This window comes from Triticum dicoccoides, chromosome 2A (assembly GCF_002162155.2).
Source record: "Triticum dicoccoides isolate Atlit2015 ecotype Zavitan chromosome 2A, WEW_v2.0, whole genome shotgun sequence".
Classification (NCBI taxonomy): Eukaryota; Viridiplantae; Streptophyta; class Magnoliopsida; order Poales; family Poaceae; genus Triticum; species Triticum dicoccoides.
In genome coordinates this window covers 594,560,745-594,586,102 of record NC_041382.1, presented here as the reverse complement: position 1 = coordinate 594,586,102, position 25,358 = coordinate 594,560,745, and the positions used below count along the sequence as shown (strand labels likewise).

The window sequence follows — 25,358 nt, the reverse complement described above, 5'->3', positions numbered from 1 at the left end:
ATTTCCCATCAAAAGTATGTCATCTACATATAATATGAGAAATGCTACAGAGCTCCCACTCACTTTCTTGTAAACACAGGCTTCTCCATAAGTCTGCGTAAACCCAAACGCTTTGATCATCTCATCAAAGCGAATGTTCCAACTCCGAGATGCTTGCACCAGCCCATAAATCGAGCGTTGGAGCTTGCACACCTTGTCAGCATTCTTAGGATCGACAAAACCTTTCGGCTGCATCATATACAATTCTTCCTTAAGGAAACCATTAAGGAATGCCGTTTTGACGTCCATTTGCCATATTTCATAATCATAGAATGCGGCAATTGCTAACAAGATTCGGACGGACTTTAGCTTCGCTACCGGTGAGAAAGTCTCATCATAGTCAACCCCTTGAACTTGTCGATAACCCTTAGCGACAAGCCGAGCTTTATAGATGGTCACATTACCATCCGCGACTGTCTTCTTCTTAAAGATCCATTTATTTTCTATGGCTCGCCGCTCAACGGGCAAGTCAGTCAAAGTCCATACTTCGTTTTCATACACGGATCCTATCTTGGATTTCATGGCTTCTAGCCATTTGTCGGAATCCGGGCCCGCCATCGCTTCTTCATAGTTCGAAGGTTCATCGTTGTCTAACAACATGATTTTCAAGACAGGGTTGCCGTACCACTCTGGTGCGGAACGTGTCCTTGTGGACCTTCGAATTTCAGTAGGAGCTTGATCAGAAGTATCTTGATCATCATCATTAACTTCCTCTCTAGTCGGTGCAGGCACCTCAGGAACATTTTCTTGAGTTGCGCCATTTTCCGGTTCAAGAGGTAATACTTCATCAAGTTCTACTTTCCTCCCACTTACTTCTTTCGAGAGAAACTCTTTCTCCAGAAAGGATCCATTCTTGGCAACAAAGATCTTGCCTTCGGATCTGAGGTAGAAGGTATACCCAATAGTTTCTTTAGGGTATCCTATGAAGACACATTTTTCCGATTTGGGTTCGAGCTTTTCAGGTTGAAGTTTCTTGACATAAGCATCGCCATCCCCAAACTTTTAGAAACGACAGCTTAGGTTTCTTCCCAAACCATAATTCATACGGTGTCGTCTCAACGGATTTCGACGGAGCCCTATTTAAAGTGAATGCGGCAGTCTCTAAAGCATAGCCCCAAAAAGATAGCGGTAAATCGGTAAGAGACATCATAGATCGCACCATATTCTAATAGAGTGCGATTACGACGTTCGGACACACCATTACGCTGAGGTGTTCTAGGCGGCGTGAGTTGTGCTTCCACATTTTCTTAAGTGTGTGCTAAACTCGTGACTCAAGTATTCTTCTCCACGATCCGATCGCAGGAACTTGATTTTCCTGTCACGTTGATTCTCAACCTCACTCTGAAATTCCTTAAACTTTTCAAAGGTCTCAGACTTGTGTTTCATTAAGTAGACATACCCATATCTACTCAAGTCATCAGTGAGGGTGAGAACATAACGATAGCCACCGCGAGCCTCAACGCTCATTGGACCGCACACATCAGTATGTATGATTTCCAATAAGTTGGTTGCTCACTCCATTGTTCCCGAGGACGGAGTCTTGGTCATTTTACCCATAAGGCATGGTTCGCACGTGTCAAATGATTCGTAATCAAGAGACTCTAAAAGTCCATCTGCATGGAGCTTCTTCATGCGTTTGACACCTATGTGACCAAGGCGGCAGTGCCACAAGTATGTGGGACTATCATTATCAATCTTACATCTTTTGGTATTCACACTATGAATATGTGTAGCATTACGCTCGAGATTCATTAAGAATAAACCATTCACCATCGGAGCATGACCATAAAACATATCTCTCATATAAATAGAACAACCATTATTCTCGGATTTAAATGAGTAGCCATCTCGTATTAAACGAGATCCTGATACAATGTTCATGCTCAAACTTGGCACTAAATAACAATTATTGAGGTTCAAAACTTATCCCGTAGGTAAATGTAGAGGTAGCGTGCCGACGGCGATCACATCGACCTTGGAACCATTCCCGACGCGCATCGTCACCTCGTCCTTCGCCAGTCTCCGCTTATTCCGCAGCTCCTGCTTTGAGTTACAAATGTGAGCAACTGCACCGGTATCAAATACCCAGGAGCTACTACGAGTACACTTAAGGTACACATCAATTACATGTATATCACATATACCTTTCGTTTTGCCGGCCTTCTTGTCCGCTAAGTATTTGGGGCAGTTTCGCTTCCAGTGACCACTTTCCTTGCAATAAAAGCACTCAGTCTCGGGCTTGGGTCCATTATTTGGCTTCTTCCCAGCAGCTTGCTTGCCGGGCGCGGCAACTCCCTTGCCGTCCTTCTTGAAGGCTTTCTTACCCTTACCCTTCTTGAACTTAGTGGTTTTATTCACCATTAACACTTGATGTTCCTTTTTGACTTCTACCTCTGCTGATTTCAGCATTGCAAATACTTCAGGAATGGTCTTTTCCATCCCCTGCATATTGAAGTTCATCACAAAGCTCTTGTAGCTCGGTGGAATCGACTGAAGGATTCTGTCAATGACCGCGTCATCCGGGAGATTAACTCCCAACTGAGTCAAGCGGTTATGTAACCCAGACATAGTGAGTGTGTGCTCACTGACAGAACTGTTTTCCTCCATCTTACAACTGAAGAACTTGTCGGAGACTTGATAGCTCTCGACCCGGGCATGAGCTTGGAAAACCATTTTCAGCTCTTCGAACATCTCATATGCTCCGTGTCTCTCAAAACGCTTTTGGAGCCCCGGCTCTAAGCTGTAAAGCATGCCGCACTGAACGAGGGAGTAGTCATCGGTACGTGCCTGCCAAGCGTTCATAACGTCTTGTTCTGCAGGAAGAACATGTGCGTCACCCAGCGGTGCTTGTAGGACATAATCTTTCTTGGCAGCTATGAGGATGATCCTCAGGTTCCGGACCCAGTCCGTGTAGTTGCTGCCATCGTCTTTCAGCTTGGTTTTCTCTAGGAACGCGTTGAAGTTGAGGACTACGTTGGCCATTTGATCTACAAGATATATTGTAAATATTTTAGACTAAGTTCATGATAATTAAGTTCATCTAATCAAATTATTCAATGAACTCCCACTTAGATAGACATCCCTCCTGTAATCTAAGTATAACATGATCCGAGTTAACTAGGCCGTGTCCGATCATCACGTGAGACGGACTAGTCAACGTCAGTGAACATGTTCATGTTGATCGTATCTTCTATACGACTCATGCTCGACCTTTTGGTCTTCTGTGTTTCGAGGCCATGTCTGTACATGCTAGGCTCGTCAAGTCAACCTAAGTGTTTGCATGTGTAAATCTGTCTTACACCCGTTGTATGTGAACGTTGGAATCTATCACACCCGATCATCACGTGGTGCTTCGAAACAACGAACTGTCGCAACGGTGCACAGTTAGGGGGAACACTTTCTTGAAATTATTATGAGGGATCATCTTATTTACTACCGTCGTTCTAAGCAAACAAGATGCAAAAACATGATAAACATCACATGCAATCAAATAATAATAGTGACATGATATGGCCAATATCACATAGCTCCTTTGATCTCCATCTTCGAGCTCCATGATCATCTTGTCACCGGCATGACACCATGATCTCCATCATCGTGTCTCCATGAAGTTGCTCGCCAACTATTACTTCTACTACTATGGCTAACGCGTTTAGCAATAAAGTAAAGTAATTTACATGACGTTTCTCAATGACACGCAGGTCATACAAAAATATAGACAACTCCTATGGCTCCTGCCGGTTGTCATACTCATCGACATGCAAGTCGTGATTCCTATTACAATAGCATGAACATCTCATACATCACATATATATCATTCATCATTCATCACAACTTTGGCCATATCATATCACAAAGCACTTGCTGCAAAAACAAGTTAGACGTCCTCTAATTGTTGTTGCAAGTTTTACGTGGCTGAAATAGGGTTCTAGCAAGAACGTTTTCTTACCTACGTGAAAGCCACAACGTGATTTGTCAACTTCTATTTACCCTTCATAAGGACCCTTTTCATCGAATCCGCTCCAACTAAAGTGGGAGAGACAGACACCCGCCAGCCACATTATGCAACTTGTGCATGTTAGTCGGTGGAACCGGTCTCACGTAAGCGTACGTGTAAGGTTGGTCCGGGCCGCTTCATCCCACAATACCGTTGAAGCAAGATAAGACTAGTAGCGGCAAGAAAGTTGACAACATCAACGCCCACAACAAATTGTGTTCTACTCGTGCAAGAGAACTACGCAAAGACCTAGCTCATGATGCCACTGTTGGGGAATGTTGCAGAAAACAAAAAATTTCCTACGGTTTCACCAAGATCCATCTAGGAGTTCATCTAGCAACGAGTGATCGGATTGCATCTACATACCTTTGTAGATCACGCGCGGAAGCGTTCAAAGAACGGGGATGAGGAAGGCGTACTCGACGTGATCCAAATCACCGGAGATCCTAGCGCCGAACGGACGGCACCTCCGCGTTCAACACACGTACGGTCAGCGTGACGTCTCCTTCTTCTTGATCCAGCAAGAGGGAAGGAGAGGTTGAGGAAGATGGCTCCAGCAGCAGCACGACGGCGTGGTGGTGGTGGAGCTGCAGTACTCCGGCAGGGCTTCGCCAAGCACTATGGAGGAGGAGGATGTGTTGGAGAGGGAGAGGGAGGCCCCAAAGATGTGTTATGAGAGGCCCTCCTTCCCCCACTATATATAGGGAGTCCAAGGGGGGGTGGGGGGCGCCGGCCCTAGGAGATCCAATCTCCTAGGGGGGTGCGGCCAAGGGGAGGAATCCCTCCTCCCCAAGGCACCTAGGAGGTGCCTTCCCCCTTTGGGACTCTTCCCTTCTTGAACCCTAGGTGCATGGGCCTCTTGGGGCTGGTGCCCTTGGACCATATAGGCCAAGGCACACCCCCTACAGCCCATGTGGCCCCTCGGGGCAGGTGGCCCCACCCGGTGGACCCCCGGGACCCTTCCGGTGGTCCCGGTACAATACCGGTGACCCCGAAACTTGTCCCGATGCCCGAAATAGCACTTCCTATATATAATTCTTTACCTCCGGACCATTCCGGAACTCCTCGTGACGTCCGAGATCTCATCCGGGACTCCGAACAACATTCGGGTTACTGCATATACATATCCCTACAACCCTAGCGTCACCGAACCTTAAGTGTGTAGACCCTACGGGTTCGGGAGACATGTAGACATGACCGAGATGCTCTCCGGTCAATAACCAACAGCGGGATCTGGATACCCATGTTGGCTCCCACATGCTCCTCGATGATCTCATCGGATGAACCACGATGTCGAGGATTCAAGCAACCCTGTATATAATTCCCTTTGTCAATCGGTATGTTACTTGCCCAAGATCCGATCGTCGGTATCCCAATACCTCGTTCAATCTCGTTACCGGCAAGTCACTTTACTCGTGCCGTAATGCATGATCCCGTGTCCAGACACTTGGTCACTTTGAGCTCATAATGATGATGCATTACCGAGTGGGCCCAGTGATACCTCTCCGTCATACAGAGTGACAAATCCCAGTCTTGATCCGTGTCAACCCAACAGACACTTTCGGAGATACCCGTAGTATACCTTTATAGTCACCTAGTTACGTTGTGACGTTTGGTACACCCAAAGCACTCCTACGGTATCCGGGAGTTACACGATCTCATGGTCTAAGGAAAGGATACTTGACATTGGAAAAACTCTAGCAAACGAACTATACGATCTTATGCTATGTTTAGGATTGGGTCTTGTCCATCACATCATTCTCCTAATGATGTGATCTCGTTATCAATGACATCCAATGTCCATAGTCAGAAAACCATGACTATCTGTTGATCAACGAGCTAGTCAACTAGAGGCTTACTAGGGACATGTTGGTGTCTAGTATTCACACATGTATTACGATTTCCGGATAACACAATTATAGCATGAATAAAGACAATTATCATGAACAAGGAAATATAATAATAATGCTTTTATTATTGCCTCTAGGGCATATTTCCAACAATCTTGTATTGCCAACCACGCAAAAAATTTAACCTTTGGAGGTGCCCATGCCTTCCAAACCATACGGTCCAAGGGGGAAAGAGTCAAGCCTAGGAATTGAGCTTTGTACGCAGTGGCCGCCGTGTATATCCCGTCGTTTGCGTGCTTCCATATGATGGTATCTTCAGTTTGTTCATGAAGGTGGACATCATTCAGGAGCATCTAAAGAGTGAAAAATTCCCGAATGTGGACATCATTCAGGAGCATCTAGATAGTCGTAGAAGCATAGAAAAACTCGAAGTCCTCGACGGTACAGGGGTTTCCCAGGCCAACCCATAATTTGCGGGGCTCATTCCATTCATACCACAACTATCGAAGCCGCAAAGCACGTGCGAATTTGTCGGTGTTGAGCACCCCCAGGCCACCGTATTCTTTTGGTCTATAAACCACCTTCCAGTTGACCTTGCATTTGGCTCCCGTTGCCTTGTCCGCACCAGACCAAAGGAAAGCCCTCTCGATTTTGTTAAGGCTATCGAGGCAGCCCTGAGGCACGACGAGGCGCGTGATGGAGAACACCGCTTGGGAGGAGATGACCGACCTAACAAGAGTCGTACGACTGATGGTAGTGATGTTTTGGCCCTCCCAGGAAACCAATTTTCCGGCCGCCTTATCCTCAAGGTATTGGAAATCCATCTTCTTAAGTTGCCAAACTGAAAGTGGGAGGCCTAGGTATTTGATCGGAAAAGTGGCCCGTGTTGCCGGCATGCTCTAAAGGATTTGCTCAAGGTCAAGGTCGTTGCAACGAATAGGCACAACCGAGCTTTTTTGGAAATTGGAGCAAAGGCCCGTCACATCCCCAAAACCTCTCAGGATAGAGGCGAGATTGGCAATGTCCCGTTTGATGGGAGCCACAAACACCGCTGCATCGTCCGCATAGAGGGAGGTACGCACCATGGACCCACGACCACAGATCTTGTGGAGGAAACCTTTCCCTGTCGCCAAGTCAAGGATCTTATGCAAGGGGTCAGTCGCAAGGATGAAGAGGAGGGGGGAAATGGGGTCTCCCTGACGGAATCCGCGACCATGCTTGACCGGTGGGCCGGGCAACCCATTTAACATAATCCGGGAGGATGAAGATGATAACAACGCGGCAATCCAAGCCCGAAATTTTGGGGGGAATCCCAACTGTTGGAGAATCTCGAAGTAGTATCCCCACTTGACTAAGTCGAATGCCTGCTTTATATCAAGCTTGAAGAGGAGAGCGGGCGTTTTGCATTTGTGTAGACGTCGGGCGAAATTTTGAACATACATGAAGTTGTCGTGGATACTTCACCTTTTGATGAATGCACTCTGGGCGTTGGAAACAAGGTCATCCATGTGGGGGCAAGTCGAAGTGAGAGAATCTTGGCAATGATTTTAGCAACGGCGTGGATGAGACTAATGGGTCTATAATCAGAGATGTCTTCCGCGCCATCCTTTTTCGGCAGTAGAACCACATTGGCAGAATTTAGCCACTGAAGGTTGGAGGTGTGCAATGAATCGAAGCATTGGATGACCCTCATGATCGAATGCTTGATGATTCCCCAACACTTCTTGAAGAACATCCCCGTGAATTCATCCGGACCCGGCGCCTTATCATTTGGCATCTCCTTTATAGCCTCCCAAACCTCCTCCTCGGTGATGGCAGAGTTGAGGTCTTGCAAAGCAGGGCTCTCGATGCCCAGCTCCTCCCAGTTGAAGTCGTTGTTGCTCGTGCTTGGCCGACCCATGACCTCAGAGAAGTGGTTGTGGATGATCTTCTCCTTTTACTTGTGCTCGGTCACCCAACCTTGTGCATGCTTTAACCGGTGAATGTGGTTTTTTCGCCTACGGGCACTGATGCGACGGTGGAAGAATTTGGTGTTGGCATCGCCCTCCCTCAGATTTGTCAACCTAGCACACTGGTGTTTTCGAGTCCGCTCAAGGACCGCCAAGCTAACCACTCTTCGCTTGAGTCTAGCACGTAGGTCCCGTTCCTCCGGGGAAAGGGTCCTACTCTCATGTGCAATATCCAAATGGAGGATCACAAGATGAGCCGCATGAAGTTGGATCTTGGCCTTGGAGTAAAATTTCTTGCTCCACTCAGTAAGCCGAATCGCGGTTTTCTTTAGCCTGTGATGAAGTATTTGGAAAGGCTCTATATGGTTGACACGCTCATCCTACGCCTTCTGAACCACGTCGCTGAAACCAGGCAAAGATACCCAGAAATTTTCGAATTTGAAAGAACGTGGCCGTCTAGGCCCCTTATCGTTAGCGAGCAGAAGGGGCCAATGATCCGAGAGGGAAGATGATAAAGCATGTAACACGTGTGTGTTGAAAGCCATGTCCCACTCCGCATTGCAAAAAAAAGGAGTCGAGCTTGCAAAGGGTGGGGTTTCCCCTCTCGTTGCTCCAAGTGAAGAGCCTGTTTGGGAGATGAATCTCTTTGAGCTCGCAAGATTGCAGTGCAGCACGGAAACGATTGATCCTACTCCGGTTTACCCTTCTCTTGTTTTTATCTCTTGCGCGGTATATTTGATTAAAATCCCCAAGGGCCAACCAAGCATCACCCGATAAAGGTTTGTGGGAGACAAGCTCGACGAAGAAGGAATCTTTGCTGGTGTGTGATACGTCTCCAACGTATCTATAATTTTTGATTGCTCCATACTATATTATCTACTATTTTGGGCAATATTGGGCTTTATTATCCACTTTTATATTATTTTCGGGACTAACCTATTAACCAGAGGCCCAGCCCAGATTTGCTGTTTTATGCCTATTTCAGTGTTTTGAAGAAAAGGAATATCAGACGGAGTCGAAACGGAACGAAATCAACTGGAGAAGTTATTTTTGGAAGGAAACACACCTGATAGACTTGGACCCCATGTCAGAAGATACGGGAGCTGCCCACGAGGATGGGGGGCACGCCCACCCCCTAGGGCGCGCCCCCTGCCTCGTGGGGCCCCCATGGCTCCCCTGACGTGCTTCTTCTGCCTATATAACTCCATATACCCTAAAACTTCCAGAATGCACAATAGATCGGGAGTTCCGCCGCCAGAAGCCTCCGTAGCCACCGAAAACCAATCTAGAACCATTCCGGCACCTTGCCGGAGGGGGTAATCCTTTTCCAGTGGCCATCTTCATCATCCCGGTGCTCTCCAAGACGAGGAGGGAGTAGTTCTCCCTCGGGGCTGAGGGTATGTACCAGTAGCTATGTGTTTGATCTCTCTCTCTCTCTCTCGTGTTCTTGAGATGACACGATCTTGATGTATCGCGAGCTTTGCTATTATATTTGGATCCTATGATGTTTCTTCCCCCCTCTTCTCTCTTATAATGAATTGAGTTTCCCCTTTGAAGTAATCTTATCGGATTGAGTCTTTAATATTTGAGAACACTTGATGTATGTCTTGCCGTGGATATCTGTGGTGACAATGAGATATCACGTGATTCACTTGATGTATGTTTTGGTGATCAACTTGCGGGTTCCGCCCATGAACCTATGCATAGGGGTCGGCGCACGTTTTCGTCGTGATTCTCCGGTAGAAACTTTGGGGCACTCTTTGAGGTCCTTTGTGTTGGTTGAATAGATGGATCTGAGATTGTGTGATGCATATCGTATAATCATACCCACAGATACTTGAGGTGACATTGGAGTATCTAGGTGACATTAGGGTTTTGGTTGATTTGTGTCCTAAGGTGTTATTCTAGTACGAACTCTAGGGTTGTTTGTGACACTTATAGGAATAGCCCAACGGATTGATTGGAAAGAATAACTTTGAGGTGGTTTCGTACCCTCATAATCTCTTCGTTCGTTCTCCGCTATTTGTGACTTTGGAGTGACTCTTTGTTGCATATTGAGGGATAGTTTTATGATCCAATTATGTTAGTATTGTTGAGGAAACTTACACTAGCGAAAGTATGAACCCTAGGCCTTATTTCCACGCATTGCAATACAATTTACGCTCACTTTTATCATTAGTTACCTTGCTGTTTTTGTATTTTCAGATTACAAATACTATTATCTACCATCCATATACCACTTGTATCACCATCTCTTCGCCGAACTAGTGCACCTATACAATTTACCATTGTATTGGGTGTGTTGGGGACACAAGAGACTCTTTGTTATTTGGTTGCAGGGTTGCTTGAGAGAGACCATCTTCATCCTACGCCTCCTACGGATTGATAAACCTTAGGTCATCCACTTAAGGGAAATTTGTACTGTCCTACAAACCTCTGCACTTGGAGGCCCAACAACGTCTACAAGAAGAAGGTTGTGTAGTAGACATCAAGCTCTTTTCTGGCGCCGTTGCCGGGGAGGTTAGCACTTGAAGGTATATCTTTAGATCTTGTAATCGAGTCTTTTAGTTTCTTGTTTTATCACTAGTTTAGTTTATAAAAGAAAACTACAAAAAATTGGAATTGAGTTTGTCTCATAGGCTTCATCTTTTTAATATCTTTCGTGAGTATGATGGAAAGGAAAATTGTGCTCTAGTGCTAGAAGAAGAAATCTATAAAATGTTTGGCACTAAATCTTTGAATGATGAGCATGATTGCAATGTTGTTAGTACGAATTCTTTGAATATCCATGATGATAATGATGATTGCACTAGTTATGATGAAAATGTCTCCTATAAACATGTCAATTTTTGTGGAGTTCATTGGGTTTGTAAGTACACACCAAATAGGGAAGATAGATATTGCAAAAAGCATAAATACTTATAAACCAAATTGTTGCAAGAAGAGGTAGATGAATATGCTGAAAATTTAAATTATCTTGGCCGTACTTGTGGACTTTGCAATGAAAGTGGTCATTTAGCTATCCGATGCAAATTGTTTCACGATCTAATCGTGTCCAAAAATTGTGATGACTTGATTTTCCTTGCACATTGTAATGAACTTAGTTTGCTTCTGGGTTATGAAGAAATGAAACGTTTAACTAATGATCTTCCAGAATTTGCCCGTTACAAACTTCTTGACTTTGATCTAGAAGAAAATTATATGTATTGTGCGGTGAATTGTATTGAAAATCCTTATATTGCCAATTACATAAAGAAAATAAAACAAATAGAGGATGAAGAGAATACTAATGAAAGGGAAGAGACTTCCGAATATCCTCCTATTATTTCTTATGATGAATCAGGTAACGAGGAGGAGCCTTCTACTCAACCAATCTCATTAATAAGGAGCTCCAAAAAGAGGATTGAACCCCCACATGATATGGTGAAGAGGAAGAAAAGAAAAAGGAAGAGAAGTAAAAAGGTATCTCTCCCAAATAAAGTTGCTCCTATTATTGTTGTGCCTCATGAAAATGAAGATGATACACTTGATGATGATCTCGTTATGCCTATTACTTGTTGTGATGATTATGATTGGGAAGATAATGATATTTCTTATGATCTTGAATTTTTTTTGGCATTTTTGCTTGGAAGGATATAATATTTGCTACACTATTGGTGCTATCCATACTATTAATGATGAGAGTGATTATGCTTATGATATGAAAAGGCTCAAGCTTGGGGAAGCTATGTTTGATGAGGATGACATATTTGAGAATATATTTGCTGCAATTAATGTTTGTCCCAAGCTTGGGGATGCTATGTTTAATGAAGATGACACCTTCAGCCTCTCAAGTTTTGATATGCAAAGTTGTTATGATGATAGCATGCTTCCTACTTATGATAATTATTGTGATAATACATATGCTATAAAAAGTAGTAATGATTATATTTATAAAACTTTTCATGATTGTGGTTACCCATTTTCTGAACATTACTCTTTTAATGTGAAAACAATTTATTGTATTCAAGTCTCTTATGATACTTCCACTATTCCGAATGGGGAGAATTTTGCTTATGTGGAGAGTAATAAAATTTCTATGCTTGTAGATCATGAAAAGAATGCTTTATGTGTTGGTTATATTGTTGAATTCATTCATGATGCTACTGAAAATTATTATGAGGGAGGAATATATGCTTGTAGGAATTGCTATAATATCAAGTTTCCTCTCTATGTGCTTAAAGTTTTGAAGTTATGCTTGTTTTACCTTACTATGCAAGTTGATTCTTATTCCCATAAGTTGTTTAAGCACAAAATCCCTATGCATAGGAAGTATGTTAAACTTAAATGTGCTAGTCATATTCTTCATGATGCTCTTCTTATGTTACAATTCTTATCTTTTATGTGATCATCATTGACATCATCATGCCTAGCTAGGGGCGTTAAACGATAGCGTTTGTTGGGAGGCAACCCAATTTTATTTTAGTTCCTTGCCTTTTGTTCCTGTTTAGTAATAAATAATTCATTTAGCCTCTGTTTAGATGTTGTTTTATGCTTTTAATTAGTTCCTGTGCCAAGTAGAACCTCTGGGAAGACTTGGGGAAAGTCTTGTTGATCATGCTCTAAAAAACAGAAACTTTAGCGCTCACGAGAATTGCTGCAATTTTTATTTGGAGAGTGCTATTTAGTTAATTCTTTTTTAAGATGATTAATAGATAAATTCCTCAGGTCCAGCAATTTATTTGAGAATTTTATGAGTTCCAGAAGTATATGTTTGATCCAGATTACTACAGACTATTCTGTTTTTGATAGATTCTGTTTTTCGTGTATTGTTTGCTTATTTTAATGAATCTATGGCTAGTAAAATAGTTTATAAACCATAGAGAAGTTGGAATACAGTAGATTTAACACCAATATAAATAAATAATAAGTTCATTACAGTACCTTGAAGTGGTGATTTACTTTCTTATACTAACGGAGCTTACGAGTTTTCTGTTAAGTTTTGTGTTGTGAAGTTTTCAAGTTTTGGGTAAGGATTCGATAGACTATGGAATAAGGAGTGGCAAGAGCCTAATCTTGGGGATTCCCAAGGCACCCCAAGGTAATATTCAAGGATAGCCAAGAGTCTAAGCTTGGGGATGCCCCGGAAGGCATCCCCTCTTTCGTCTTCGTTCATCGGTAACTTTACTTGGAGCTATATTTTTATTCGCCACATAATATGTGTTTTGCTTGGAGCATCAATTTATTTTGTTTGCATTTGCTTGATGTTATTTAGAATAATGTTTTGCATCTTTTATTTCAATAAAAGTGGCATTGATAGCCTTTACTATGCCTATGTTACAAGTATACATGTTGCTGTTTGAAAACAGAAAATTTACCGATGTTGCAATAATTCCCTAGAAAAGTCAGAATGTGATAAAATGTTGAAACCTTTTGAATATTAAGCTCTGATAAATTTACTACAGTGGGAATTTTATTTCATAATTTTTGGAGCTAGTGAAGTATGGATGTTGCAGCATTCTTTACAGACTATCATGTTTAGGCAGATTGCTGTTATGTTTACATTGTTTGCATATGTTTGCTTCTTTAATGATTATATTTGAGGATAGGACTATTAAATATGCAGAGGCATTTAGTATTCAGTGTTAAATAATAATTTTAGTGGTTTGCTACAGTAGAGTATGATAAGGTTTTTGCAATGGTTTATACTAACTTATCTCACGAGTCCTTGTTGAGTTTTGTGTGGATGAAACTTTTGAGATTTAGGGAGACCGTGATATGAGAGGAATTAAGGAGACACAAAAGCTCAAGCTTGGGGATTCCCAAGGCACCACAAGATAATATTTCAAGAAGTCTCAAGCGTCTAAGCTTGGGGATGCCCCGGTTGGCATCCCACCTTTCTTCTTCAACAATTATCAGTTAGTATCGGTTGATCCTAAGTTTTTGCTTCTTCACATGATGTTTGCTATTCTTAGATGTCATTTTATTTTGCTTTGCTTGTTGTTTGAATAAATTACCAAGATCTGAAATTATTAAATATTAGAGAGTCTTCACATAGTTGCATAATTATTCAACTACTCATTGATCTTCACTTATATCTTTCGGAGTAATTTGTCATTTGCTCTAGTGCTTCACTTATATCTTTTAGAGCATGATGGTAGTTTTATTTTGAAGAAATAGATGAACTCTCATGCTTCACTTAGATTATTTTGAGAGTCTTAAATAGCATGGTAATTTGCTTAAAATCTTAATATGCTAGGTATTCAAGAATAATAAAATTCTCTTATGAGTGTGTTGAATACTATGAGAAATTTGATACTTGATAATTGTTTTGAGATATGAAGATGGTGATATTAGAGTCATGCTAGTTGAGTAGTTGTGAATTTGAGAGATACTTGTGTTGAAGTTTGTGATTCCCATAGCATGCATGTATGGTGAACCGTTATGTAACGAAGTCGGAGCATGAGGTGTTTATTGATTGTCCTCCTTATGAGTGGCGGTCGGGGACGAGCAATGGTCTTTTCCTACCAATATATCTCCCTAGGAGCATGCGCGTAATACTTTGTTTCGATAACTAATAGATTTTTGCAATAAGTATGTGAGTTCTTTATGACTAATGTTGAGTCCATGGATTATACGCACTCTCACCCTACCACCATTGCTAGCCTCTCTAATACCGCGCACCTTTCCCCGGTATCATACACCCACCATATATCTTCCTCAAAACAGCCACCATACCTACCTATTGTGGCATTTCCATAGCCATTTCGAGATATATTGCCATGCAACTTTCCACCGTTCCGTTTATTATGACACGCTTCATCATTGTCATATTGCTTAGCATGATCATGTAATTGACATCATATTTGTGGCAAAGCCACCGTTCATAATTCTTCCATACATGTCACCCATGAGTCATTGCACATCCCGGTACACCGCCGAAGGCATTCATATAGAGTCATATCTTGTTCTAAGTATCGAGTTGCAACTCTTGAGTTGTAAGTAAATAAAAGTGTGATGATCATCATTATTAGAGCATTGTCCCAGTGAGGAAAGGATGATGGAGACTATGATTCCCCCACAAGTCGGGATGAGACTCTGGACGAAAAATAAATAAAAGAGGTCAAAGAAGCCCAAATAAAAAAGAAAGAAAGAAAAAAGGCCAAAGAAGCCCAAATAAAAAATAAAAGAGGCCATAAAAAAGAGAAAAGGCCCAAATAAAAAAAATAAAAAATATGAGAGAAAAAGAGAGAAGGGACAATGTTACTATCCTTTTACCACACTTGTGCTTTAAAGTAGCACCATGATCTTCATAGTAGAGAGTCTCTCATGTTATCACTTTCATATACTAGTGGGAATTTTTCATTATAGAACTTGGCTTGTATATTCCAATGATGGGCTTCCTCAAATTGCCCTAGGTCTTCATGAGCAAGCAAGTTGGATGCACACCCATTTAGTTTCTTTTTGAGCTTTCATATACTTATAGCTCTAGTGCATCCGTTGCATGGCAATCCCTACTCACTCACATTGATATCTATTCATGGGCATCTTCATAGCCCGTTGATACGCCCAGTTGATGTGAGACTATCTTCTCCTTTTTGTCTTCTCACAACCACCACTCTATTCCACCTATAGTGCTATGTCCATGGCTCACGCTCATGTATTGCGTGAAGATTGAAAAAGTTTTGAGAATGTCAAAAGTATGAAATAATTGCTTGGCTTCTCATCGGGGTTGTGCATGATTTAAATATTTTGTGTGGTGAAGATAGAGCATAGCCAGACTATATGATTTTGTAGGGATAGCTTTCTTTGGCCATGTTATTTTGAGAAGACATAATTGCTTAGTTAGTATGCTTGAAGTATTATCATTTTTATGTCAATATGAACTTTTGTCTTGAATCTCATAGATCTGAATATTCATACCACAATTAAGAAGAATCACAATGAAATTATGCCAACTAGCATTCCACATCAAAAATTATTTTTTTATCATTTACCTACTCGAGGACGAGCAGGAATTAAGCTTGGGGATGCTTGATACATCTCCAACGTATCTATAATTTTTGATTGCTCCATGCTATATTATCTACTGTTTTGGGCAATATTGGGCTTTATTATCCACTTTTATATTATTTTTGGGACTAACCTATTAACCGGAGGCCCAGCCCAGATTTGCTGTTTTATGCCTATTTCAGTGTTTTGTAGAAAAGGAATATCAGACGGAGTCGAAACGGAACGAAATCAACTGGAGAAGTTATTTTTGGAAGGAAACACACCTGATAGACTTGGACCCCACGTTAGAAGATACGGGAGCTGCCCACGAGGGTGGGGGGCGCGCCCCCTGCCTCGTGGGGCCCCTGTGGCTCCCCTGACGTGCTTCTTCTGCCTATATAACTCCATATACCCTAAAACATCCAGAACGCACAATAGATCGGGAGTTCCGCCGCCAGAAGCCTCCGTAGCCACCGAAAACCAATCTAGACCCGTTCCGGCACCCTGTCAGAGGGGGCAATCCTTCTCCGGTGGCCATCTTCATCATCCCGGTGCTCTTCATGACGAGGAGGGAGTAGTTCTCCCTTGGGGCTTAGGGTATGTACCAGTAGCTATGTGTTTGATCTCTCTCTCTCTCTCTCTCTCTCTTGTGTTCTTGAGGTGATACGATCTTGATGTATCGCGAGCTTCGCTATTATATTTGGATCCTATGATGTTTCTTCCCCCCTCTTCTCTCTTGTAGTGAATTGAGTTTCCCCTTTGAAGTAATCTTATCGGATTGAGTCTTTAAAGATTTGAGAACACTTGATGTATGTCTTGCCGTGGATATCTGTGGTGACAATGGGATATCACGTGATTCACTTGATGTATGTTTTGGTGATCAACTTGCGGGTTCGCCCATGAACCTATGCATAGGGGTTGGCACACATTTTCGTCGTGATTCTCCGGTAGAACTTTGGGGCACTCTTTGAGATCCTTTGTGTTGGTTGAATAGATGAATCTGAGATTGTGTGATGCATATCGTATAATCATACCCACGGATACTTGAGGTGACATTGGAGTATCTAGGTGACATTAGGGTTTTGGTTGATTTGTGTCTTAAGGTGTTATTCTAGTACGAACTCTAGGGCTGTTTGTGACACTTATAGGAATAGCCCAACGGTTTGATTGGAAAGAATAACTTTGAGGTGGTTTCGTACCCTACCATAATCTCTTCGTTTGTTCTCCGCTATTAGTGACTTTGGAGTGACTCTTTGTTGCATGTTGAGGGATAGTTTTATGATCCAATTATGTTAGTATTGTTGAGGGAACTTACACTAGCGAAAGTATGAACCCTAGGCCTTATTTCCACGCATTGCAATACCATTTACACTCACTTTTATCATTAGTTACCTTGCTGTTTTTGTATTTTCAGATTACAAATACTATTATCTACCATCCATATACCACTTGTATCACCATCTCTTCGCCGAACTAGTGCACCTATACAATTTACCATTGTATTGGGTGTGTTGGGGACACAAGAGACTCTTTGTTATTTGGTTGCAGTGTTGCTTGAGAGAGACCATCTTCATCCTACGCCTCCTACAGATTGATAAACCTTAGGTCATCCACTCGAGGGAAATTTGTACTGTCCTACAAACCTCTGCACTTGGAGGCCCAACAACGTCTACAAGAAGAAGGTTGTGTAGTAGACATCAGTGTGATTGGTGGGTCCATAGACAGATGTTAACTTGAAGCACACATTGGTCGACCGGATGTGAACCTTGGCGGAGAGGCAAAAGGCCGAAGTAGAAATGTCGGACACCTCAACAGTATCGTCGTCCCATAGCAAGAGGATGCCACCCCTCGTACCTGTAGCTGGGCGCTGCGCAAAACTTCTCAGCCGGTTACCACCAAGGAAGGCTGCCACATATGTATCAACGTTCTCAAGCTTTGTCTCTTGCAAACACACAATTTGGCAAGAGGAGTCAGCAATCGTAAAACTGACTGTAGCTCTTCTAGTCGGCCAGTTCAGCCCACGCACGTTCCAGCTTAGGGTATTTATTGGTTGTGATGTCATTGAGCACAAGGGTAAACACATTGGCCAATCCAGAGTTGACGATGCGAAACAGCTAGCAGCAACAACACGACTAAAATGAAGGGAGATACAAGCCCCACTGGGACACACCCATACTGGAAGTGGTACAACACAAAGCCAAGCCAGGCGCCACTAAACAGACCCAAAGTAAAACCTCCTACAGCCAGTAGGCTAACACACACAACAGGGAAGCGGAGAGCTAACATGACAACTAAAATTGCACTAAGACGACGAACTAGGCAAACTAGTCGCTTCCTACTGTGTTCCCATGCTCTGTTGGGCCACACCTTCCTCTTGGATCAACTCCAGTGTTCCTTCACCGCCGTGCTCGATCAGCGCATCCTCCACGCCATCGACAGCAGTCGTCAAGGTGGAAGAAATCTCTCATGGCAATGATCACTTCCGGGGCCAGCTGCTCTTTGAACTTGGCTGTGAAATCAGCAAGCGTGGCCTCTATGACGTCCTCTCCATCCCTGGTAATTCCCAGGGACCGGCTGACCAGCTTTTTCGCCACCTTGGCTGCCGGAACCGCAACCCAGGGACCCCCACGCTTCACTTTCTGCAGAGAGAGGCCCCCCTTGTTGGAAATCCTCACTCCAGCAATAGTCTTCCGATGAGCCATAGGAGGCCTGGGAGGGGGGAGTCGGGCATAGCAAGAATGCCCCCTGGCGCCGCACAAAGATAGGCTCCATGGCATGACCAGAGTCGGTTGCAGCAAGGCCTCGAGCAGGAGAAGGCGTGCGCTGTAGGGCGCCAGCGCTAGACAGGGGCGGCGTGGGGGATGACTGAAACCCCGGCGGCCTAGAGGGTGACCGCAGAGGCAGCACAAGCGAAGTGGGCGCGCAGAGCTCCAACATGGCCTGGCTGGGCGCAGGGCTCGCAAGACGGGAAGCCGCGGCCTCAGCGTGTTTGGAGACCGGGCTTGGCGGCAGAACGGTTGTCAGAGAGAGCGGAGGGGATGCCGGGGGGTCCTTTCATCTTGCGAGCGGCGCCTGGAGGAGTGGGGTGATGTCGGACGCGTCGGGCTGCGCCCACGGACAACCACCAGCTTGAGGGCGCGAGCAGGCGCATCACTGGTCGAGCCCGAGCCCCTGAGAACCAGAGCAGCACCAAGCCCCTCCATAGGCGCGGGCGAAGCAGCCTGGCTGTTGCCAGCGTGCCGGCGGCCACCGGAGCGGTCCCTTGAACGGTTCTGGACCTCCCCTTGATGTCGGTCCCGAGCGTTTCGGGAGAGCGAGCGCCGGACCCTGGCACCCCAGCCCTCTCGTGCGCGACCGTCATCACGACCACGCCTGCCGTCACGGTCGCCCTTGTCTTCACGCCTGCCACTGCGTCGTTCCGCACATCCCTGGGTAGGCCCGCGCTCCCTTGGCGTGTACGTGCCGTCCACCTTCTTCCTGTACCAAGTGAACTCGTGGACATCCGGTGGCGGCGGGTTGTCGTCGTCGTCCCCGGCCTTGGAGTGGTCCTCGTGGAGGTCGAGGTGGAAGAGCACGCGGTGACGGAGACCTCAGCGTCCGCGGCGGCAGTGACCACGGTCCGGGAGAGTGAGCCATTTGACCTTGGGGATGGCACTGGGGTTGGACGTCCAAGCCCAAAGCGCCATGTCCCTTGTGTCCTCTTTGTGGAGCAAACGAGGCTCGATGTAGTCGAGGGAGCAACCTCGGCCGATGAGGAAGGTGGCGATGTAGTGGTTCCAGCCGTGCAGGGGGACGCCTTCCAAGCAGAGACGGACATGATGGAGTTGGTCTTCGTTGTCAGCATGAGCCTCGGGCCTCCACTCATGCATGAAGATGTGGTGGCCATTGCCACGAAGATCACCACGAGACACGGCGTCGACGCAGTGGTGTTGATGCATGAAGCGCACCAAAAATTGCTCGGGGTAGTGCTTGACAACCTCGACGTCGGCCGGTCTCGCGCCCAGGGCCGTCGCGAGCTCGGCAGCCACCTGGTGGCAGGGGATGTCCTGCCTGGCCCCCTCCAGCCAGGCCACAACACAGTTGGAGGTGAGGACGACTGCCTCCGCTTGTATCTCAGGTGTCGCCGGAACGATGACGAAGTCCTCCTCTGGCCTTAGCGCGGCGTCGCCCATGCGCTGCATCATGGCAGTCGTTGCATTGGACTACAGCAGGGGGCTCTGAGCAGAGGTCTCCCAGCCCCGGCCCAGACGGGGCGGAGCCACGCGGTTTGCAAGAGCAGCAGAGGGATGAGGCAGCGGTGGTGGGGGCACACGGAGACTGTCGAGAGAGCTCAGAGGCTTCCAGTTGTTCTTGCAGCCGTGCGATTTGTGCCCATTTTGTAGACAACGGGAGCAGCGGATCGGGTCACGGCAACTCTCAACCCTGTGCCCGCGGTGGAGGCACCGACAGCAACGCCCTTGAAGCCAGCGAGGGATGGGCGCTGGCTTGAATGCTGGAGCGGCCAAAGCCGGGCGGCGCGGGCCATTACGCGACGCGACGAGGTGCCAGCCGCTGGTCACCTCCGCCTCGCGCCCCGCGTCCGGCATTGAAGGCGCGCCAGAAGCAGAGAGGGAGGAGGAAGCCAGCTGCCCCGCCACTCCACAGTTAATGCCAGCGCCAGCCTGCACTTGAATGCGCGGGGATGAGGCAGCGGCGGCGCCATGCCCCGACCCAGCCAGGGCCAGACCCGTAGCCGACGCGTCTGGTTGCGAGTCGGGCACGGACTCCTCGAAGGCGGTGGCTCCAGATCCGCCATGCCCCGCCAGTGTCGAATCTGGATCCGGCGATGTGAAGTGTCAGGGGCTTCCATGCAGCGTGGGGCGGGCAGAGGCAGAGGCGCCATCGGGGCCGCCGACAGTGGGAGGTGGGAGGGGCATGAACCACGACGCGAAGGCGAGGTCGGAGCAGGGCGCGGCCACCGCCGGCGGCGTGTGCGCAGGCGTAGCAAGGAGGAGCGAGGGCGCTCACATCCTGATGTATGGACCCGTCACATGTACTACTCCGTCACCTTGATCGCCGCTCGGTCGTGCGCCCAGGAAGAGAAGCTCAACGTGTCGGTCGCCCCCAACTCCGGCATGCTTCCCATCCAGACCGTGTACACCAACACCGGCTGGGACTCCTACTCCTGGGCCTTCAAGGCAAAGCATAGCGATGTATGCATGTCCATCCACAACATCAGCATCGAGTAGAACCCGCGTGCGGCGACGAGCATTCTCCTCTTCTAGGGTGGATGATCATGTCGGGATCGAAGGTTGTCAAGTACGTCGACGCGCAGCACCACGTCGTTCCGCACGGCACACGCGCCATGGAGCTGGTGGCCGGTCTGGAGTGCGTGCTGCTGCAGGAGGTGAGCACCGTGCCTATGCGGTCGTATAGGCTCTCTTTCTCTGTCGACGATGCGGGTAACGGGTGTAGTGGGTCCCTGGTCGTGGGCGCGTACGTAGGGCAGGAGACCCTGAAGGTGTCGTACGAGTCCCAGGGCACGGGTGGGTCCAAGCTCGCCGAGCTCCACTTCACGGCGATCTCCAACCTAATGCGCGTGGTGTTCCAACGCTGGAACCACCACATGACGTCCGAAGCCACACTCTGCGGTCTTGTCTTTGACGACATCTCGCTCGTCGCTGCGCACGTGCACACTGCTCGTCGGCTGCTTCTGTAGCTAGCTCACATTTTAGACTGTTGGTGTGCTTGCGTGTGTTTATTTTGTATCTGCGGAATGTATCGACTGTCTTTGGAATAAGTAAGGATGACATGAAATAAACTGAAATCACATCTTTGTATTGTATTAGTCAAAAATCAGGACTTGAATGTGCCATTTTAATCCATGTCATTCAAAGCCAAGTGGAACAAATGAATAATTTATTGAACACTATGCAGTTCAAACTGAATTGAAAATAAATTATGACAAATCAGTCATGATCCCTGTTATGTGCAAGAAGTGATTTCCACACAGCTCCTCAATGCTCTCGGATGCAAAGGAGGGAACTTCCCATTCACATATTTAGGGTTAGATCTCAGTGCCAACATAGATTTTATCCTTACTTGCCAACAACTTAGAAGACTGTCTGGGTGCTCAACTATGATTTCATATGATGGAAGGTTTCTTCTAGTTAAGTCAGTTTTTTCATCCCTTGCAATATTCTTCATGAGCACCCTAACACTACATGCTTCCATTATCAGCAAGATAAATAGGTATCTCGGGAATTTCTTATGAAGAAAGTTTGGGCAACAAATTGCTGGACCTACCCTAATTGCCTCAGACAAAGTGTGTAAACCCAAAGATCAGGGGGGTTGGGGATTATAGATGTGCCCCTGCACATACCAAAGCATTGATGATGATGAATATTCAAAAAATTCTCAACAAAGATCCATTGCCCTAGGTGTCTCTAATTTGGGAGAAATACTATTCTGATTCTCTACCTAGATTTATGATGGAAGGGTCAAGTTGGTGGAAAATCATCTAAAACTTCTACAAGAATATAAGGGGAACTCCAATTGCATCAGGAAATGGCAAATCAATCCTCCTCTGGCATGGCTTTTGGTTAGATCAACCACTCAAACACAAGCACCCAGAGATGCAATCCTATGCAAAGGCGGATATTCAATATGTGGATATCTGGAATCAGACTGAAGACCCAACCCAACTCTTCCACACAAGCGTACAATCAATTAACTCAGGTGGAGAGTATTCTTCAGAATCAAAGTAATTCTCAAGTGCATGATAGATGGACATGCAAGGGTTCAAAGAGCAAGTATTCTTCAATCATAATGTACCACCATCTCTGTTCACAGTAGGAGGAACACCAATTTTCAAATGGCTATGGAAGAGTGCTTGCAGACTGAGGCATGTTGTTTTTCTAGATTCTACTCCATGATAGAGTTAATACGAGGAATTTGCTAAAAAGAAAACTATTTCACCTGGACTGTTATGATTGTGTGTTTTGCCATGAGTGCATTGAGGAAACTTCTAGGCACCTATTTTGGGATGGTGGCATTGTCCATGGCAGTTGGCACAGTATTTCCGAACTCTCGCTCACTCCACTCGTGTCTCTTGTGTTGGAAATATGAGCAATTTACCAAATAACTTCGCTAACAGAAATACTAGATAAAGCATGGCTAATATAGCAGAGATAAAGCAAGTCATGCAATCTGACAGAGAGAAGGTAAATAGCATCTGCATATATGAACTTGAACTAAACACATCTAGAACAGACACTAGATGAAGTTGCATATATAAAGTAGAACCTAACATATGTAGGGCAGAAACTAGAGCAAAGAACTGTGGCAGGACCAGGACATCTAACAGAAAGAGCAAGAACACATACGAGCCAGCAGCAGCAGAAGCACTGGACTTGGGGTCGACATCCTCTCCAGCCATGTTGTTGATGAGGTTGTCGACGTTGGGGAAGTAGTCATCGGAGTCCGTGATGAAGAAGGCAGTAGTCACGCAGAGCACTCCCCAAGAACCTTATCACCCTTCTCCCGTACAGGACTCAAAAGGTGCGGTTCCGGAGGCCTACTATCCCGACCTATGGTGCACGCCGCAAGCCGGGATGGGGAAGAACGTAGCAGCAGCGCAGTGCTCAGGAACTTGTGGCGAGAGGAAGAAGAGGTTCTGGTGCGTCTCTCTGAGAGGAGCGACCTCCCTTTTATAGGTGAAGAGGTGCGCCGTTCGTATTCAATTTCCACTACATCAAAATTTAGACATCGACTCGGCTCATTCCTGCAACCCACGGCGCGACGCGGCGAGGCATGGTGGGCGGCGGAGGAGGAGCACGCGTGGATGTCCCTCTTGTTCTCATCCTCATACATGTGGAGAAAGAGCCTCCCTTATAAAGAGGTCCAACTCCCTCTAAACTAGCAATGTGGGACTAAACTTTAGTTCCACCTCTTGCCTTGCACGAATGGGCCCTCTAAGATTTATTAGGAATTTCCGAAACTGCTATTGGGCTAGGCCCAAAATAGACAAAATTCCAGCAATCCCCCACCAGATCCCAGAGGCACACAAAATTTGCCTTTGGTTCCAAAACACTGTTTTATATACCGGTACTGCAGTGGAGACTGTTAAGTTGAACTTCCACCTAGAACTCTATGCTACACTAGTAAGCAACTTGAACAGTGGACCGCGCCTTGAACTGCAAGTTTTCTGCGAATCTAGCTTCACATAAAGCCTTGACTGATACGTGGCTATCGTGGGTCTTCCCTGCAGGTGGAGCTTATGCGTCATACTCCGAGACCTTTCATGAGTTTACTAGAGAGAACCCTACTCTCATAGAATGCGACATTTGACAATCATACTCATATATGTGTGTTCTTCAAAAGATGTTCTGCAGGACAACATCTCTGCTTAAATGAGCCACTTAGAACACATTAAGATATACATCAACCTGTCATGCAGATTTAGGTGAGTATTGCATCTTCATGGAGTGGTATTGTTAACAGTAAGGATACTCCCCTCTTTGTTGACCAGCAGCTTGTCTTCCACATCTAATTCACGGGATCTCCGATCACATAGACTAGGTTACCACTATGAACAACTCATATTGTGGGTCTCATACCCATCTCCCTCGATGCATTATCTATCACATTACGTGATAGACCCTTAGTGAAAGGATCTACCAGATTTTTAGACGTTTGGATATAATCCAATGCAATAACTCCGGAGTTTCTCATTTTCCTGACAGACTTTAACTTCTCGAACGTGTCTTGATGACTTCATGTTATCCTTTGAGCTGTTCACTTTCATGATCACAGTTTGATTGTCGCAGTTCATAAGGATACCCGGTACAGGTTTCTCAACAACCGATAAGTCATTTAAGAGCCGGCGAAGCCAATCTGCTTCGACCGTAGCTGTATCTAGTGCTATGAGTTCTGCTTCCATTGTTGACCTCGCTAAGATGGTCTGCTTGCAAGACTTCCAAGAAACAGCGCCACCTCTATGAGTGAATACATAGCCGCTCATGGCCTTTATCTCATCAGCATCTGAGATCCAGTTTGAGTCACTATACCCTTCAAGCACCTTTGGGTGCCCGGTGTAGTGAATTTCATAATTGGCAGTGCCTTTCAAATAACGCAAAACTCTCTCTAGAGCTTTCCAATGCACATCTCCTGATTTTGAGACAAACCGACTCAGTTTGCTAACAGCAAAAGAGATGTCAGGTCTTGTAGCACTGGCTAAGTACACAAGCGAGCCAATAATCTGAGAATATTTCAATTGAACTCTAGCAATTCTTTGATTCTTTCGAAGTAACACACTCGCATCATATGGTGTTGGAGAGGGCTTGCAGTCACTATAGCCAAAGCGACTCAAGATCTTTTCCACATAGTGAGATTGAAGCAATGTAATCCCACCATCATCGTCTCTTAACAACTTGATGTTTAGAATGACATCAGCCACTCCTAAATCCTTCATCTCAAAACAACGAGATAGGAAATCCTTGACCTTCTTAATAACATTCAGATTTGTTCCAAAAATCAATATGTCATCAACATACAAGCAAAGGATAACTCCCT

At 45.5% G+C, this 25,358-nt stretch overlaps 1 pseudogene; it reads left to right on the top strand.

Annotated features, from left to right (window-relative positions):
* The window catches only part of LOC119357987, a 28,624-nt pseudogene extending 7,120 nt beyond the window's left edge, over nt 1–21,504 (top strand).
* The last annotated feature ends 3,854 nt before the right edge of the window (nt 21,505–25,358 follow it).